Below are 18,881 nucleotides of genomic sequence, written 5' to 3'. Positions count from 1 at the left end.
GAGTGCTGTTGGGAAGGCAGAAGAGGAGGCTGTGCTAGCCTGAGCCAGAAAAGCTACTCTTTTGGCTGGAGGGCAAAGCACTCCCTTGGGAAGTTGGGCACCCGGTTCTACTCCCATCAGCCTTTTGTTCCCAGATGTAATTTACAGCTTGTGTCCTGCAGAGAGTCAGGAAGATGAACAATGGTTGCTAGTTGTTTACTTCTGAAAAAGGCAGCAACCCAGATTGGCACCTACCGCACAGATTCATCATCCTGTTTTACTGGTTTGCCCCAGATCCCTAAACAATTTGCTAATCCAATGCAGTCAAAAATCTCTAAGTCAGAATTGCTCAAGTACGCTGCAAGAAATGCTTTGCAGCAAGGTTTCCTCTTCAGCAGACCATGTGGTCCTGTCAGCTTCCTCGCTCCTCCTGTCTCAAACAGATCAGCCCCTGGCTGAACCCCCTGGCGCACAGCGGGGCACCAGCAGGACACCCTGGCACAAGTACCCATCCACATCTTTCACACCATTATACCCCATTAGTTACTAGGTCAGAGCTGGAGATGGGGTAGGATCCTGCACAGAGCACATCAGCTGCCACCAAAAAGCGCACAGAAAAGATGCACTGCTTGTACTGGTGACTCAGAGCCAGTAGCAGCTGTGTGAGGGCTGGGGGAGCACAGGGGGAACTGAGAGATGGGGGGGACAGATTCTCTGCAGGTGGCTTTGATTTTCCTCTTCTCCTCCTGCTTCCTGCTTGGCCCTCCCAGCACCCACTGCACAATACGGACACAGAAATTTGCACACTAGGGCATGAGCTGCCATCTTGGCACTCATTTTTGTCTTCCTGTTTTCGTTTCTTGCTTTTGCCCTTTAACAATACGTAAACCATGCTTATACCAGGTCATCTCCAGGATGTGAGGTTTCTTGTCTTCCCCATTCTCCTCCTGGTTTTGACTTCTACCTCCACTTCTCTCTTGTCTGCACTTGTTTCACCTCTCATCCTTTCTCATCTGCTCTCTCTTCTATGCCATGTGTTGGAATAACAAAGTTGAAGACTTAATGCTCCAGAAGAGCAGGTGAGCTGTACAAAATGCAAAGATTCGTATTACTCAGGAAACACTTAGGATTTTCATAAACAAACTGCTAACTGCACCAACAGATAAATCTGAGAGGCCTGCTACACCTAATATGGACCTGGTCAGAGCCCTTCAAAGTCAAGACAAGCTCTGAGCTGATTTTGAGGAATTTCCACCACTCAAGCCAGCTGTGAACAATGTTTGGTTTAGTCTCAGTATCTGTATTATGATAACATTTTTTTCATGTATGTATATAATCTGAGAAGATAGAGGGGTTCCATCAGACTTACAGTCAAATATTTTCCTATCTAAAGAAAGTAGAAACTGAGTCCTAGCTGATTCATTCATGGAACAATTCCTATTCAAACAGTGTATGTTTGTGCCCATCTTGCTACAGCCACATATAACACAGCCACATTTAGGCTGTGCCCTAAACTTAGCAGCATGGGAATGGGTAGTTAAACCTCTCTTTTCCAGTTAAAAAGAACACTAAAACCAGACCTGGACTTAACGTAAACAGAAACTTACTGAATTTCAGCAGTCTCCCTGTTGGTCAGTTTATGACCGCTGTGAAAGGTGGAAGGGAAGGAAAAGAATCCTAATTTTAGACCATAATAGGCATGTTTGTTTTCAGAGACTAAGATAATAGCTGGTTCCAGTCTGGCTCTCAGAGGAAAGGTGCAGGTGTGTGCACGTCATGCGATGAGCAGGATGAGGAGGCCAGCAGGCGCAGCAGTGGGAGCATTTCACTACTCAACTTCCTGGGTAAAGCATGCATCAAGCAGTCTGACCTTTCTCAAAGCCTCAGTTAGTGCATCGCTAGAGCATCATATTCCCCACAGAGCATTTCTCTTGCCTCATTGGACCTGCAACTATCAGGTTCCCTCCCTTCCAAAATAAAATATAGTAAACTCTGTTAGTCCTGCAGATTAAACATAGCCAGCAGTAAAGGACTTTGTCCCTTCCTTGTGCAATAGCAGTGGCTTGTTTACTCAGACTTGATCCTTTACACTTGGGCAAAACAGCCCAAGCCTAGACAGCTGTCTCCATGGCCCAGCTGGTAAACAAGGAGCCTGACAACTAGCAGCACTCAGGGCCCCCCGCTAATGAACTTCACTTCTCCATGTTCCTGAATTTCTGTTAAATAAATATGTAAGAGAAGAGCTGAATGCTATTACAACAGAATGAATTAATCACAGAACTGAGAATTGTCACACTAGACCACACATCCATTGCCTACATCATCACTTGGCTTAAGTAACAATGAAAGCTAGTCTTACAGAAATGAAAAGAATCAAATTAAAAAAGTCTCTCATCTGAAATATTATGACACAGCTGGTAAGAGTTCAATTATATAATGAAGTTTGGTGGGTTTTTTTTTCTCATAACATACCTGGCATAATACAGCTTAATCTGGGTGCATGTTTCCTGTTGACCAAAAGCTGATATTACTGAAGTGCTGATTTTCTTTGTCTTTTCTTTAAGGATATTGAACAACAATAGTGTTTGTTTTGGACCTCGATATCTCTGTCCTTTAAAAGCATAATAGCAAGGCACCCTGGCACAGAGGCTTAAAGAGAGATCAAGAATCCAGGAAATGTATTCCTTCTCCAGTCTGAGTAGGGGTTAATTCCACAGACTTGAGACAGTCACACAATACTGCGTCCATTCTCTCCAACAGTCTACAAAAGACAGAGAAAAGAGAGGAAAAATATTAACTTGAATATGATTTTGAAATGTGCTTGCATTCAGTTGCAGTCAGTTCAAGTTGGTTTTTGAAAGACATAAGACCTGACAGGGTCTTCCAGAAGCAGAAATTTGCTGGATAGAAATTCTATACATAAAAAAATTAAATTTATTGTTTAATGCAATTGTAAATTACAAAATTGGCACCACGTTGGTGACTTATATAAATAGACTAATCATCAAATATCAGAGCATCACATGATTACCATTATTAACCAACCCCATTTTATCTTTGGTTCCTGGATACTGCTTTTCAGTCATTTGTGATTCATTGGTAAAGAAAACACGTTTCAAAAATTTACCAAATTCTTCTGAATAATGCACATCTAAAATATTTGCACTATGTTCACAACTTCTTAATTTGTAGAAATGTACAATTGGTAATAAATAAAGTATTATGAGCTATTTGTTCAACTCTAAAACACTATTTATGTATGCTAAATATTTTATTGAAGTGTTGGAAAGATTAAGCAGGTCATGTCTGAACAGCATGTTGAACAAGTTAGATCTGGAAAACTATTAAGGCTCCTTGAGATGTTAAAGTTTCAGCCAATTTACATTAAGTTTACAAGAAATGATGCATGTCTGAGTCATCTGAGATTTTAAAGATACAATATGAGAGCAAATTTGGTGACATACAAATGGATATGAGAACTAGCAAGGGAGATTGCAGTTTACCTGTTGTCCACTGCACGTGGAAGTCCTATCTGCAAAAAGCCCCTCTTCCTACATTTTGAAAGATACATTAAGATGAAGATGTTTACATACATAAGAATTTATCTAGAATTCACACTCCACCAAGTTTGCTTTCTACAATGTTGTGAACTCTTCTTTAATTGTTACAAGGAGTTTAGAGAAACGTTTTTCTAAAGGAATGGGTAGGGAGGACAGAAGGGAGAAAAAGCCAGACAAATCTGGTACGAGCATAACATCTGCATGGCACTATTTAGGAAGCAGGAAATGCCAGACAGTACCGTAAAGAATATTGTATTAAACAGGTTTCTGAAAATCTTGGGACAAAATGGAATGCATCAAGGGAACTCCTGTAAAGCTTCTTTCCCTTATACAGGAAGAAATCGCTGTTTGGTATTAGCTAGCCTAGGAGGGATAGATCTACATCAACATCAACTCTTACAAATGTATTACTCTCTAAGTGATGAATTATACAAGGCATATCTCAAGGGGCATAGATGTGAGATAGACAGGCTATGAATGTTCAACAGTCTGGTTCAAATAAAGATATAAGGATACTAGAGCTTATCTCAACTATTTAAGGATTCCTTTTTAACTTCTCCCTCCCATATTCAAATCCAGTTCTCCAACCCCAGTCTAGCTAGTTTTTCCTCTCTTCTTAATTCTTTTCTCTACAGACAGATATTCGAAACTCAGTTCGCATGGCCCAGTCCTTACTGAACTAAGCTACTAAAGAATATGTTGCTCTATACCAAGCTAAGCCCATCTGAGAATTAATTGAAGCACTCGTAGAAAACTGAAAAATAAGATAAAGATAGACTATACACTGCTAGTCACAAGCACCCAGAAACTCTCACTGAATGTCTGAGGAGACCCAGACTGTGCCTCTCCAGAAATTAATCACTTCCTCCAAAATATGGGTGCATCATGTAAAGAACACAGCAGCTCCTTTGCACAACATTTTTAAGGACGAGAATTCCAGAGAACAGAAATAAGTGTTATCTCTATCAGCAAATATAGCCTTAGTTATTCATACAGTGATTTTCTGAGTTAGAATGCAGCCAGTACTATAGAATTGCATACACATCTATGAGCAGGTAAGACCAAAGTACTTGATTGCACTCTTTTGTGCTGTCCTGAAAGTGCGCACCAGGCATTGGACTGCTTGGTCCCCTTGAGCCAGGATTCTCTCAAGCATTCACACTGAAGTTACTCCATTCTAGTGGAATATTGAACCAGAGAAAGAAATCAAGCCTGTGGGAGGCTCTTCTGAGAGAGCCTCGGTCCTCTTCCTTCTTCCATGGGAAGGTAGTGAGCATGCGTATGCGTGCCTCCATAGCAAAGAAAGCCCTAGCCAGCTGTCAGCTCAGCCCGCTTCAGAGGTGAAAATGTTGGAGTCGTAGTATAGAGTATTGCATACAAGATAATTAGACTTGCAGATAGAGCTAATTAGCTAGGGCCCAATTCATTCTCATGATGATCTATGGCTTTCAGGAACTCACGATTCTACTTAGCTCTGGATATACAAGCTGGATACACCTCTTTGCTCTTTTCTGCTGGGTTCCCAGAGATAAACTAACCTGAAGAACACAGCATATTGCAAGATTTAGTCCTCTGTTACTAGTAATGCTGCTTGTGATTTTTCAATAGGAAAGATTATATCACCCACTGAAGTCTGGGGAAGTGTGTCCCTCTCCCACCTTCTCTTTTTTTTTTTTTTCTCTTTTCTTTTGCAAGGTTCTGCAAGATTTTCTATTTTGCTGGTATGGATTTAGGCAATTATTTAGCAAGAAACTAATTTTATTAAAAGATTTTGGCCTTGTCATATAAGAAATTATTGGCCACAGAAACAAGTCTTGCATCCATCATTCAGCAAGAAGAAACTCTTCCAGAGATCCAATTGGTGTGAAAGATAAAATTCAGAGAGAAAAAATTAATCTGAAAATTATGAGAACATGCTCACCCTTGCTGAACGATGAATGAGATGACTATTCCTTTGTAACTATGAACCTATGATTCACTGAAGAGCATCCCATATCTCCTCTGCCACACAACTGAAACTTGTAACACCTGAACAGACTCTGAAACCAGCCATAGGAGTTAATCACGCTGTGGTGGGATATGCCACTCCTCAGAGGCTTTGCTGCAGACAAAGAATGCTTTCAGTCACACAGCTGTCAGGATGAAACCCAGCTAGAAACTTCCTCTCTTGGAATGCAAGTACACTTCATTACTTGGTGTGAAAGGACGTATATCATTTAACCCATATTGTACTCGTGTTATTGATCATCTCACAGACACAGTGGATTTTACACACCCCAAGAATCCATTTCATCATCCCTAAAGAATGAGAGATTCCCAGCAGATGGCCAATTACTGGGTGGAAACTAAGGAATACTCTGAATTTCAACTTATGAGACTGGTCCTCAATGGTTTCTTACAGCGTACTCCAAAAGAAGAACTGATTTACTTATACTTCACTTGGTGCCTTTGTCATGGGCAGATATTACCATGTTCTGGGCTGTGTAATTCAATTAGAATATAGCAAGATCAACACCTTAAGATAATTTCTGCCTTGTATACTGCTTGCTATTACAAATTCTTCAATACTTTCTACACAGAGCTACTACTTTGCAAATCATGATCACTTTTGCATGGCATGCAGTGCTACAGAATATTGGAAACAACAACTATGTAGCTATAATTCTGTTGTAAATTCTTACGACCAGAGTGGTACTGTAGGACAGAAGTCATTGAAAAAAAGGGTTACAACATTTGAAACATGAGTACGAGGGCTGTTCTAACCACAAGCTTTTTTTTGGGTTGAGATTATTTTAACATCATTAATTAATCATTTTGCACCTGCTCAGAACCATGAAATACATAATGCCATCTTCTTTCAAGTGTGGTAATAGAGTACAGAGGTATAGAATATAACTTCTGATATATCTTTGGTCATTGAAATATCAATTCTAAAGAGAAAAAAAAAATCTCAAGCAAAACATACTTATAGTCCTTCAGATGACTGCTAAGTTCGCTCATGTGTGCAGGTTTAGCCATGCAACAGTGACCATACAAATAACACATAGAATACCCTCATGAATTTGAGAGCCACAAGACAAACTATAGGAAGCTGGGAAAACAGAGGAGAGTTCCACAAAAGGCTCACATGGGGATGATTCCTCCTGATTTTTGGGGGGCAAAGCTGAGCTAGTCTGGACACATAGACAAATCACAGCACTGGCCTTAGGCATTCTTTTGTACAAGCAGAGACTCAAATTCACCCGAAGCTTTAGTACCAGTTTCATATTCCCCACTGCTAAGAAGTCTCAGAATGAAACTATATAAGGGTCATGAGCTACAGTATGATCCTGTGTATCTTTCCGTATTGTCCCCAGTTCCTGAATGTAAAAAGTGGAGTTATACTCCTAGAGGAGGAAAAGTTAGTTCTTGATTTTTTGATATTGGTGGAAAAAAAAATACCTTTTCCCAAGACAAAATCTGTGTAGGAATTTGTGCAGGAAGCAGCACAAACAACCAACTAGAGAAACCACTGAAAATGACAAACACAAACAAGAGAGAAGCATTATTTCTTGGCAGCTTGAACCCTCCCACTATTTTGAGGATCTGAATGCTACTTATCAACCAGTCTGAGATTTTGTGAAGAGAACAGCAGTGACTGACAACACAAACCAAATGGCATTCAGCTGTATCTGTCAAAGACTTCAAACTTAACTTTAAAACAAAAGGAGAGCAGGATACAAAGTAAAGTTTTAAAAATGTGGTCTGTTCCATGCTTTGAAATTTAAAATCAAGTTCTATTTCCTCCTTTTGATTATAAAGTTCAGCTTTCTTCAGGACCCACAAGCTATCCAGGACACTTATAAAGGTAGGAATATCTCCATTAAACCAATATGCCTCACAAAACTACGTTACCTTTTCTCCCTGCTTATATCCCCAAACCCAACGCATTCTAGCGGGAGGGTGAGGAAACACCAAAGTCTCAAGAATTCTCATAAACCTCAGCTTGCTTTCTCTGTTAAAAAAGACACCAGAATTTGCATCTCTGGCAATTGTAACGTGGCAGAAAGAAGTGCAAAAAGCAGAGAAAATATGAACCTGGGGAGAATTCAGAACACTGCTTTAAGACATATTCTCAAGTAAGAAACAAGTCAGAGAAACAACGTGAGCTGTGATACAGAGAACACATTTCTACCCAGCAGTTAAGGCTCTGTTGTCTCAATCAGTAATGATTTGCACGTAATCACCACCTACTTACACGTTCCAGATAAACAGAAATTCACTTCTGAAATTTATTCTTTAATTTACCATCAAACACATTTGTTTAATTATTCACAAAAGCTTTTGAAATTGAATCAGGATCCATCTGTGGGGTTTATAAATAAATTCCAATTTCCAAGTGAACAAACACGTTTTTCACAGTATCCACCTTAGTCCAATCATATCTTTCCTCTGCATGTGCCTACATGATGAGTGAAGGAAAGGAATAAACAATCATTCCAAGTGCTTGGCAACGAACTCTCTCTATTATTGTCAAGAAATTGCACATCAGATGAGAAGCTGCAGAGCTTAATTAAAAGGAAACACAGTTATAGTTTGTTACTTTCTTCTTAAGTTATGATTTATTTTAAACTTGCAGAAATCCTCAACATCCTCTTAAAGGAAATAAAGATCTCAGAAATGCAAACAGATTATAGAAAGTACCAAAATGGCATTCAAGGATTGCTTGGTTTAAATATTCCCCTGTATTTCTGCACAGTTACTCTACTGTTTGGACTCCCTTGAGACAATTATTGGTGTTACCTTTAGTGGAGGCATTTTTTTTAAAGGAGAAAACTTGTGGCAGGTCTATAAATATAAGTGCTTGCTTTTAAAAACAAAGAAAGACTGGGAGGGAGAAAAAGAACTAAAGAAAAAAAAAAACAAAACAGCAAGCAAACGAGAGAGTTATGATATCAGGTTTCTTTGTGTCTATTTTCATTCTGAAATGCAAATGAAGGCTGAAGCCTACACTCCAGCATATTGCAATACAAAGATGCTTGTATACGTATTGAGATTTTTATGATTTGAAATACAGATTTTTTTGTTACGTATCTCTCTACATACTGCATGTAAAGTCAGCAACTTTATGGATCACCCATCGCATAGTTGAACACGGCCTCCATGAACATCTTCAACCTGATGGGGTTTATCTAAAAAAGGGGATAAAACTGATCAGCACTTTGAAGACAAAGGGAATTCCAGACATCAACAAAATCACTACTGCTGCTACTGAGTATAGAAAAGAACGTCGAAGTTTGCTTTCTCTCTGGTGTGAGGGAGTAGGTATTTATGTATTTATCCTTACAGATTCTGCTTTACACAGGTAGGTACCTACTGATGATAATAATAGGCGCCTCTTTTCAAGTGACTGTTCAGGGATGTGATGTTGTGTGAATGGAAATATTCTCTTACACAGCTGAGAAATAAATCTAAATTTGGAAGGAATGTGAGCTTTCAGAAGTGGCCCTATTCCTCTCAACATTTCCAGAAACAGCTGTAGTAAATGTCTTTTATAAATCTCATTTGGAGATGCTTGACTCTCTTTGTCCACTCTTTAGGGAAATCTGGGTGAGGTTTTGGCTTCTGCTCGGGCAGCCAGAAGGCTGACACACCTAATTATTAAGCATTCAAGTGCTTTACAAGGTCTAGTCTGAAAAGTAAATTCCTCAAAAACTATGTCAGTGATTGAAAGGTCTCAGTGGGACTATTCTTGGACTCAAATTTGTGAATAAGATTAGGTATTTTGAATTCAAAATATTTAAATCTCTGAATGAGAGATTTCCTGTTGCTAAATGATCACTGATTGCCACAGAGACATTAATATACACTGTTGTCTTTCTACACGTCTACTATTTATAACTAAGCAAATGGAGACTGCTGCCATGTTATTTGCACATCATGATAAACTCCTTTTCAATCCTCCCAAACTGGCCACTGAGAATTTGAGGCAATGGCAGAACAAGTTTTCTGTGCCTTTTTCATAGCTCTGTAATCTAAACTCTGCCCCCCAAGAAAGTTTTCACAAGATATGAAAGACTGATAAGTTAGGAAAATATGAATTTAAACAAGAATTTGTTGACGTTTTGCTGGATCACTTTCCTTGTTCTTTCCCAAACAAATGTAGGAAAGACATGAATGTTTTTTCACAGGGAGAAGCAAGCAAGGAAAATCAATCCTACATGTCCAAGGCATGAAAAATGAAAATCCTTATCACATTTAATATGCATTACATTTGTTTCTTACAAACCTCAATTAGGAGACCATTTTGAAACAGTGTTATTTTACCAAATTATTAAATTATTCTTTGATTCTTGGTATCTTGAAAATGGAATGAAAAGTTCACGCTTTGAGCTCTTTTCAGATCTGTATAGATGAGAAGTGTACTGAAGAAATTAAGCCTCTTTACTTCTGCCAGTGACTCAAAATATAGAAAAATAAGTATTTCCTCTACAACACTGCACTGTTGCATTTTCTTGCAGTCAAAAACAATGTTTAGAGCTGTGGGAGGCATGGAAAACACCCTGTTTTGCCCAGGAATTATCAGATAGAAAGGAGCAATGCAGAGGTGGGGAGCTGAGCAAGAAAGGATTGAAATAAACTGGCAATTAAATGAAGCAGGGAAAGCAATTGTAATTAAGGAAAGCCAACTTAAAATGCGATTCCGGGTGAACGTTTCAAAAGGCGTTTTTACTGGCCAGCCTACAAAGAAGTGGAAGTGAGTTGAATTTATGAAAGACATTCAGTTCTCTCAAGGTCTCTGTCCCACTGGAATCTATACAACCAGAATAATGATTCTAACTGTAACAGAAACATGATTATTGATGTTGTTTTGGTTTTTGTGTGTGTGTGTGCATGTGTGTGTGTGTGTGTGTATGTCTAAGACCTAAAACTTGCATCTTTGTGCAGCGCCTCCTCTACAGAACCCACTGAGGAAACTGACATCACATTATTTTACCTTTCCTACTTCCCCTTTCTACAGTGCCACAAAAGCCATTTCCCGTGCATTACCAGTAATCTCACCTCTTCCATCATAAAAAAAAGTACCCCTTGTTCTTCACTAGTTTTAACAAGTAGGTGTCTCACATTTTTTCAGTCCATAATTAGGTTTTATAAAATTCTTGTTAAACCAATTTTTCTCTAGCAGGATGTTAGGTCAAAAATTCAGTCCACACAAATTTTCTTTAAACGATCATTTAGAATTTCAAATTGAAATGGTGTTTGAAAGTGAGCTAGGATATTTTCTCATCTTCTTATGCAGTAAGTAGCCTCGCTTTGCCATGTGGTAATTGTCAGGGTCTCTCTAAAGACTGAAGGTGTTGAATACAGAGATATGTTCTGTCACATTCTCTCTTGAATGAAGAGAATGTTTCTGTGTCATTGTACAGTTATCGGCTCATGATACTGGCTCATCAACCATCTATTTCATAATCCAGGCAGCTTCCATTATTTCTAACTGCTGCTTAGAAACTATCGATGACTGGGCATTTTGTTCAGACAGAAGTGCTTAGGACAATGAGAAATTCCCAAATAAAGAAAACTATTTCTCTGTTAAAGACTCTCAGAAACACAACTCTTACTGTCTTTCATACCGCCTAGTACAAGAAATGTTCGCCTGTACTTCCACTCATTTGGCAAAGGGATAATTCATTTTTATTCTGCTGAACTTAATGGACTAATAATAATTACATCAAGAGAACAAAAAGAGAAGTTGAATTAACTTGCTTTTCAGAGAAATTTTCTATCCAGTCTATTGTCCTTTTATCTCATTGATTAAAAAAAAAGCCATAATAAATAAGTTTTTTCATGCACTTTTTTTTTTTTTTTTTTAATAAATTTCTTCCTGGCCCCTGTATACATGATTGCATAGGAGGAAATAAAATTGGACTCCTACTAATGAAGTAGGAACCACGTCCAACATCAATTTTTAGAATGACAGTCTTTCCCTTACTGCACTGCAATTCACAGCAAACAATTTTCTAGCCCTTGTGTAGAATACAACCATAGTGAGGATTTACATCTGCCAATGACATATTTTTTCTACATACTTAGTAGATTGTAAGATGTGTGCTCGCAAAGAAACAGTTACTGTCAGATTTTCCACCACCAATGAGATCATAACTAGAACTAAAGAAATTCTTCTTCCACTGCCTATAGCATTCTTTAATATTATCTGATCTCTTTCTCAATTCTCTAGGCTTAGGACACAAAAACTAAGCGTAAATTATCTACTTTTCACAGCACTTTAAGCAAAGTGTTCATCATCCCTCCCAACTTACAAGTCAGAACACTCTATTTTAGATAGCTTTGCAATTCTGACCTAGAAATTGTACTGACTGTGCGTTTATAAGGAAATGCACTCACATTTACATTCTCATTTATGCATATTCAGATCTTAATGGAAGAAATTATTAGATTAAGCATAAAGTGAAGCAGTTTTAATCAGTGCTGATGTTTGTGTTGAGCTTAATGGTTTCTCCTTCAGAGAGTCAGCCTGCATGCAAACCAAACACAAACCAAGTAATCCCACTGAAACAGGCTTAGTCATTGGAAGAGATGGAATTAAAATATTTAGCCAGCAATTCATTCTTATTACCTTGGCCTTAGGAAGTCACTGATATCTTGCTACAATTAGAAATAAATTGGTCAGTGTCACAAAACTCTTTTACAGTTCTCATTGTGACGGCACTTTTAAAAAGAGGAGAATCAATACAGTGGTGGATATACAGAATATTGAAATATTCTTCTTTTCCAACACCAATAGATTATTTAGTATGTTTATGATACACATTGTTTTGGACATATGCAGATGTGTACACTTCAAAACTGAGCCAAAAAACATATACTACATTACTAAGAGGATTTGAGGATGCACTGTGGTGTCCATAGGAATTTTGCATGGCTTTTGCATGATTAACTCCATGGTAATTATGGTATGGTATTATTTGTACAGGTCTGCAAAGATCAGGAGTTTATAAACAACGTTATATAAATAAGCACTAATGAAGGACTACTTTGACAATCTCCATGCACATTTACTGTACATTTCTGTACTGTCTACATTCAGTAAAGACCTGAATTATTTCGATGACCAATATCACAACCACTGTTTTTAAAAAATAAATACCTGAGGAGTTAAGCTGGTACTTTCACCGTAAGAAATCTTTAGAGTTTGCTACTATTTTTTCTAAATAACAACAGAGTCAGTAATGATTCAAAACTTCAGTATTTGCCTACTGATGCCCCTGATGGCCTTTCAAATGTTCACTTCAAGAATAGAAAATAGGTTGAGAAAAATTTAAGCTTAAACCCAATTTAATCAAGTTTCACAGGTAAATCCAATGCGTGCTCCAGTTCTGTCATGCTTTGGTGATCTCAGAAATAAAGTGGTTACCATACAGAACAACTCTTTTTTAATATATAAAATCATCCTATTTCTTGAATTCCAGAGCCAAAGCTTCATGTGGTTTTAATCATTAAACACTGAAGTTACCCAGAAGAGCGAAAGCAGCAAAGCTACTGCTTCAAAGTAGCTTTCACAGCCTACACAGCCATATTTCTGCTTTTCTATTATGTGCATTTAGCATTGCTGTATTTGACTAAATAATCCTTGTCAATGATGTTTACATGTTCATTTCCCAGAAAAGTATTAAATTTACAAGTTTAGTCATAGCAGCTATTACATTCTCCTCGCTTTCAGTAAAGTGAATCGAAGTGGTTATAAGAACATATTAACAGCAATAAAACAAAAGCTAATGCATAACACTTTCTTCAGTAATTTTGGCAGTAGAACTCTAAGTAGTGTTAGGCTGTATTAATTTGAACTTATCAAACAGTATCAATGACAATAATCTCTATTTATGTGCTTGATTTCAAGGCTTTGTATTTCTCCTTCAGACTACTTTATAGTACCTTAGGCATTATTTCAACATTGCTTGGTGAAAACTGGATGCATAATGTATTGCTCCTGGGTCTTGATATGTAGATGCTGATTTTCAGTCCATCATTAATTATATCTGCTGATCTGGGAAAAAAATATTATGTTATCTCACAAAATTTGTTCAGCTTTAATTGCCACTGAATTAAATGTTAAAGCAAGGGAATCATTTTTCATAAATCCAATACTACTAACAGCAGTTACTCTAATTGTCTTTCTACACAACAAGAAGAAAATTTCTTTGCGAAAGCAATTAAATCTCCCCTGATGTTTACAAATCAAACATTGTAGAGCTGGCTGAGAATTAAATTGGCTAAAATTCAGTAAATACAAAATGAATCTGGGCTATTTTCATTGTGCTAAGCAAAATGCAAAAGCAAATAAGCAGAGGTAACTGCAAAAAGGCAAGAATGTTCTTCCTCCCAGTATACCTTCTGATACCCAGTACTTAAAAATTGGTATCTACTGTATAGTTGCAGACTCTTCAGTTTTATAGAACCACTGAATCACAGAACCATTAAGGTATCTAAGATAATCTAGTCCAACCATCCACTACCAACAAAATTGTCCATGAAACTCACATAAATACAAAATACATACAAAGTGGACAGCAATCCTGTATTTTTAGTCACAGGCACCATTAAGTATGCACCATTAATTATGTGATAATATGTTTCATGTATGAAATGCGTAAATATGTGATACTCAGTATGTACTTACCTAAAATTCACACTCATGGTATCACCATATTATCAGCAAGGATGGAAAAAGCCAGGCATTACAGCCTTCAGGATGGGCCTGAGGAAGAAAAGCCTTTGAAAATAAGCAGTTAGAAGAGATTATTGTATATTGCAGAGTCTTTCTGCAAAAGCAGTTTAATTAATGAACCCAGCATCACTGCCTTGCTTCCAGGGCCACAGGATGAAAAAAAGCAGAAATCAACATTATTAGTTACTCTCAGCAGGTTACATGAAGAAACAAAAGTAATGTCAAGACCGGTGTTTAATCAGCTTGAGAGACTAAAGAGAAAAGTCAGAGGCAGTGAAGAGCAAAGTTTATTGAAGACCATTTGACCTAAAGAAGAGCACAGAGAAGGCGAAAATAAGAACAAACCAATTCTCCCTGAGAGGTCCATCTGTATGAGCCCTCAAACTGCAAACACATCCTTGCTAGGATGCACATGCACAAGCCCTAGGGTACAACAGTCCTTTGGCCATATTAGCAGTGCTCAGCAGATCTGAAGCTGTGGGGAAGCTCAGGTAAGATTTTAGTCACTTGCTTCAATCTGCACTGTCCTGGCTGTATTCCCATCAGTTCCCAAAACACATCTTGTACACCTGACTTAGTAATACCTATGCTTTTTTTTTTTTTACTATTCTTCATGTAACAGTAACATCTTTTCTGTCATGCTGTATATTTATTGCGCAAGCACCTGGAATAAAACACCTGGATTTTGCAAAAATGAAGAGATGTAGATTCTTTGCAAGGAGGTTCAGAAAGTCCAACTCATTGTCTGAAGTACTCATCAAGATTGTATTTTACTACTGCAGCTACAGAGCAGCTGGTGAGCATAAACTTGGCAGTGCCTTCTAGCAGACAAAATGACGTTCAAATGGGGAATCCAAGCAGTTTGCCAGGACTCTTGAATTTAGGCTTGTGTATGTCTTGGAAAATAACAGCATTTTTCCTATTTTGTAGTTCAGATAAACGCTCCCCCCTCCCGACAGTCTGAGTCAGTTTGCCTTTTCTTTAATTTAATTCCTTCTAGACTGTGAAATAGCACATCAAGTATCTGCAATAATTGGTAGTAGACAGTTTATAAAGATCAACCAAGATTTTAGCGCTGCTTCTATGAAAGCCACCAGGGGAAAGCAAAATAAACAAATCACCCATGCAAACAATATTAATGACTCATTCCTACTAAGGAGAAGTTAGCCTCACACCTGACAAAGTACTCATTTTGCCTTGGAAGCAAAGATAATGCTTAACTGAACAAGACATTGAGTAAAATGAAATAACTGAATGGACTTGAAATATAGTGGTCGAAACAGGAAAAAAATATTACGTTTGGAAAGAAGAAACAGAACATAAATGTTACTGTGTACATTTTTGGTTTAGCAGTTCCTATGGAAAAAAAAAATAAAATTCCAAACCCTAAAAAAAAAAAAAAAAAAGAAAATCAGAGAAAACAATTTAGACAAAGGTTTGATCTAAGGCACAGATATAGCTACATGCATACCAGAATCTTCTTGCCAGTTAGTTACCAATGATAAAAAAAGAAATGCACATTGCCGTTTGTCCTTTGTGGGATTCAGTTTCCTGCCTAGAAGACTGTTCTTTGCTTACAGTTGTAAAATATTACATGCAGCTGTACTAAAACACAAGGCACAGACCAATGATGTGCACTAGACTGCTGTGTATAACTGAACTGTCTGGTCGTTTTAATCACTGCACCATGTTTTACATAAACATTTTTTTACTTTCTTATTGAGAGTAAATGGAAGACATTTAAAAGCAAGTGGAGCAAGAAAACAGAGACTCCTCTAGACACGTTTCCATTAGCTAATTCTTCCTACTTTCCTGTTAGTTTTCCCTATCTCCCTATTAGTAAAATTTTGTTTAATTTCCCAGTGCAAAACGGACAGAGCATGTACAATTTTATTTGGAATACCCATAATATACAAGTAACATGCACGTGTTGCATTTAAGAGTGCAATCTCTTCATATTCTCTTCACGCTCCTAATATTTGCTGAAGTGATTCCCACAGGTTCTCAACTTCGTATGTTTTTATTCTGTTCCTGCTATTGCCAAAAGTTATAACCAGCTTCTAATGTGAGATCAGGTGGTCAGACTGTGATCTCCCTCAGCAAACCCAGCACGTATCTATGGAAGATGTGGCAGATTCTTCACTTTAAAAGCCAATGGGTGGCAAAGGAATAGGGAAATCAACACTGGCATCTTATTGAAATATCACAATAGACAGAAATAGACTGAAAACAATTTCAAAACACTTTTTGGCTCTTTTACACTTCCAGGCCTTCAGCAATTTCTCAATTAAATTGCCTTTATCTAATATCTGTGGGAAAGTAATATGGATCAATTTCTTCCTTCCAGCTATTCGAGCAAGACTACCTAGTTCATATAATTCATCTATTCAACTGCAAGAGATTATTTAACTGAAACTTTTCCTCTCTGAGTGACTTTTACGTTTCAGATCCCCTCCCTTTCCTTCCTCTTTTCTTATTTGTTCTCTAATTGTTTCATTCACTGAAAATTTCTTGCAAGAAATGTCAAACTTAATATGTTATGCATTTGAGGATATAATTCAGATGGTTTGTTTTACACTGTGTGGTCATGTTTAATATGACCTCACAAAGAACTCTCTTATCTTGCACAAAGAGCTCTCAGATTTTGGACTTCCCATTTGTTCAACTGAAGATTTCTGTGGTTTGAAAAGCTGGACGGAAACAACCAAGCAGAAGTAAGTTAAATTATGCAAGAAAAGTTTGCTTCCACTGTATAGGAATCCAATGCTACAAAGAAAAAACCATGAAGTTTCCTGTGAAGAATCTGCCTTGCTGCAGCGACCAAAGGCATTTTAGATCTCACAGATGAAAAGATCAATAATCTTGAAAATCTGGCACTTAGTTCCAGTCAACCCTCTTTTGCCACCACACCTAGAACTTACACTTTTGTTTGATTCAAATGCTTAACAGAAGCTTATAAATACTTACAACAGACAGAACAATATTGACACACCTGAGAGGCAATGACTTTCTCTGTGATTTCCATGTAGAGATGCAGGAGATATGTAGTGGTCAGAAATATATAACTGCAATCTTTCCAATCTGAGAACAAACAAGTCCCTTCCCATTGGAGGGGGTGGGGGGAACAGAGGGAGGGGAAAGAGCAAAGTCTTAAATAACAGCAGACAATAATCTAAAGAATCATAGAGCCACCAAGGTTGGAAAAGACCTCCAAGATCATCCTGTCCAACTGTCCACCTACCACCAATATTTCCCACACTAAATCATGCCCCTTAGTACCACACCTAAACATTTCTTTAGCACTCCAGGGATGGTGGCCCAACCACCTCCCTGCGCAACCCATTCCAGTGCCTGATCGCTCTTTCAGAGAAGAAACATTTCCTAAAATCCAACCTGAACCTCCCCTGGTGAAGCTTGAGGCTGTTCCCTCTAGTCCTATCAAAGGAAGATCTATGAGAGAGCTGTTTGTTATATTAGGTGCAAAAGAAGAAAGCAGTACAAGTTTTTGACCTTCAGTGGTCTGGGACCATACTACTTGTACTACACCTGCCTTTCACTACGCCTCCTTCCTCCCACATGCTACCTTGAAAGCACTGTATCTTCTAATCATATTTTACTGTTTGTTCGGGGAAAACACGTTATATTTCTTCAACAGAAAACTACTGCTGAAGTGATTCCTAGATAGAAATAACCAGTGAAAAGTGTCACTGACTCTGTCAGGTCTGATTAAATGGGATTAGATGACTAAGGAGCTGACAAATGAAAAATAAACTTTTTGCTGAACTTTCATTTCTGTGGTACAATGTATGTTACCTCCTGTAACCGCAATTTGCTTTGCCTTTGTGTTTAAATTGCCCAATATTAGCCAGATTCTATTGTTTTTTGCACTTTCGCAACTGTGAACTGCTTGTCTAAAAATATACTGAGCTATAGAACCTGAAAAATTATCATCCCGGAGAGGAACACGCTGTAAATTTTGGTCAACAGATCAGAATTTCTTTGCTCCAGTAATATTAAAAAAAAAATTCCACAATTATTACATTTTTTACAAAACTCTACACAGAAACCACTGAGCCAAGTTGAGAAATGTTAACGTGTAATCAGTGTTTACTGAGTCTGCATGACTAGTGAGAAAATGTACAAAATTCGGATATGCTTTACAATCCAGTTAATAATATTCAAAATATTATTCAGTAGTATCTAACAGTATTCCAAGAAGATTCTATAAAAACTACTAGAGCTACCAAAAAGCAACAGCCTAGGCATGCCAATATACAAAGTCTCCATACAAAACACTTTAAAATAAACAGTAGTGTAAACTAGCTATATATTAAGACTTGAAGTTGTCTTAAAGCTTCGTTTAGCAACTAGGAAGTCTGGAAACTGAAAAACATTCACTTCTGGCCCTAATTTATTGCTGAATCTTGAGATATTCCAGGCTGATCTTGGCCTGGCTACTAGTGGGAGCTAACACTAACTTATAGATTTTATTGTCTCTTCTACTGCACACTGGGCACGTCTACATTGTCAGTTTCTTCCACAGATTCTTGTCTTTACCTTGCACACGTTTGTTCCCTCACTTCTGGGATGCCCTTCAAAGTAGGACAAATATGTTTATG

General features: G+C 37.8%; 1 long non-coding RNA gene across 6 annotated transcripts in view; it reads right to left on the bottom strand.

Annotated features, from left to right (window-relative positions):
* The window catches only part of LOC125695355 (uncharacterized), a 44,626-nt gene that overhangs the window by 3,322 nt on the left and 22,423 nt on the right, over positions 1 to 18,881 (bottom strand). For 5 of the 6 annotated variants that reach the window (XR_007377929.1, XR_007377930.1, XR_007377927.1 and 2 more), the window contains 4 exons: positions 14,215 to 14,307; positions 13,470 to 13,581; positions 2,452 to 2,740; positions 880 to 1,063 (listed from right to left, as the gene is read on the bottom strand). This is a non-coding gene — a long non-coding RNA (uncharacterized LOC125695355). The remainder of the gene's footprint in view (positions 1 to 879; positions 1,064 to 2,451; positions 2,741 to 13,469; positions 13,582 to 14,214; positions 14,308 to 18,881) is intronic. The other variant, XR_007377932.1, reaches the window with a different exon arrangement.

The sequence above is a fragment of the Lagopus muta genome, chromosome 6 (genome assembly GCF_023343835.1).
Source record: "Lagopus muta isolate bLagMut1 chromosome 6, bLagMut1 primary, whole genome shotgun sequence".
NCBI lineage: Eukaryota > Metazoa > Chordata > Aves > Galliformes > Phasianidae > Lagopus > Lagopus muta.
This window is presented reverse-complemented; position numbering and strand designations above follow the sequence as displayed.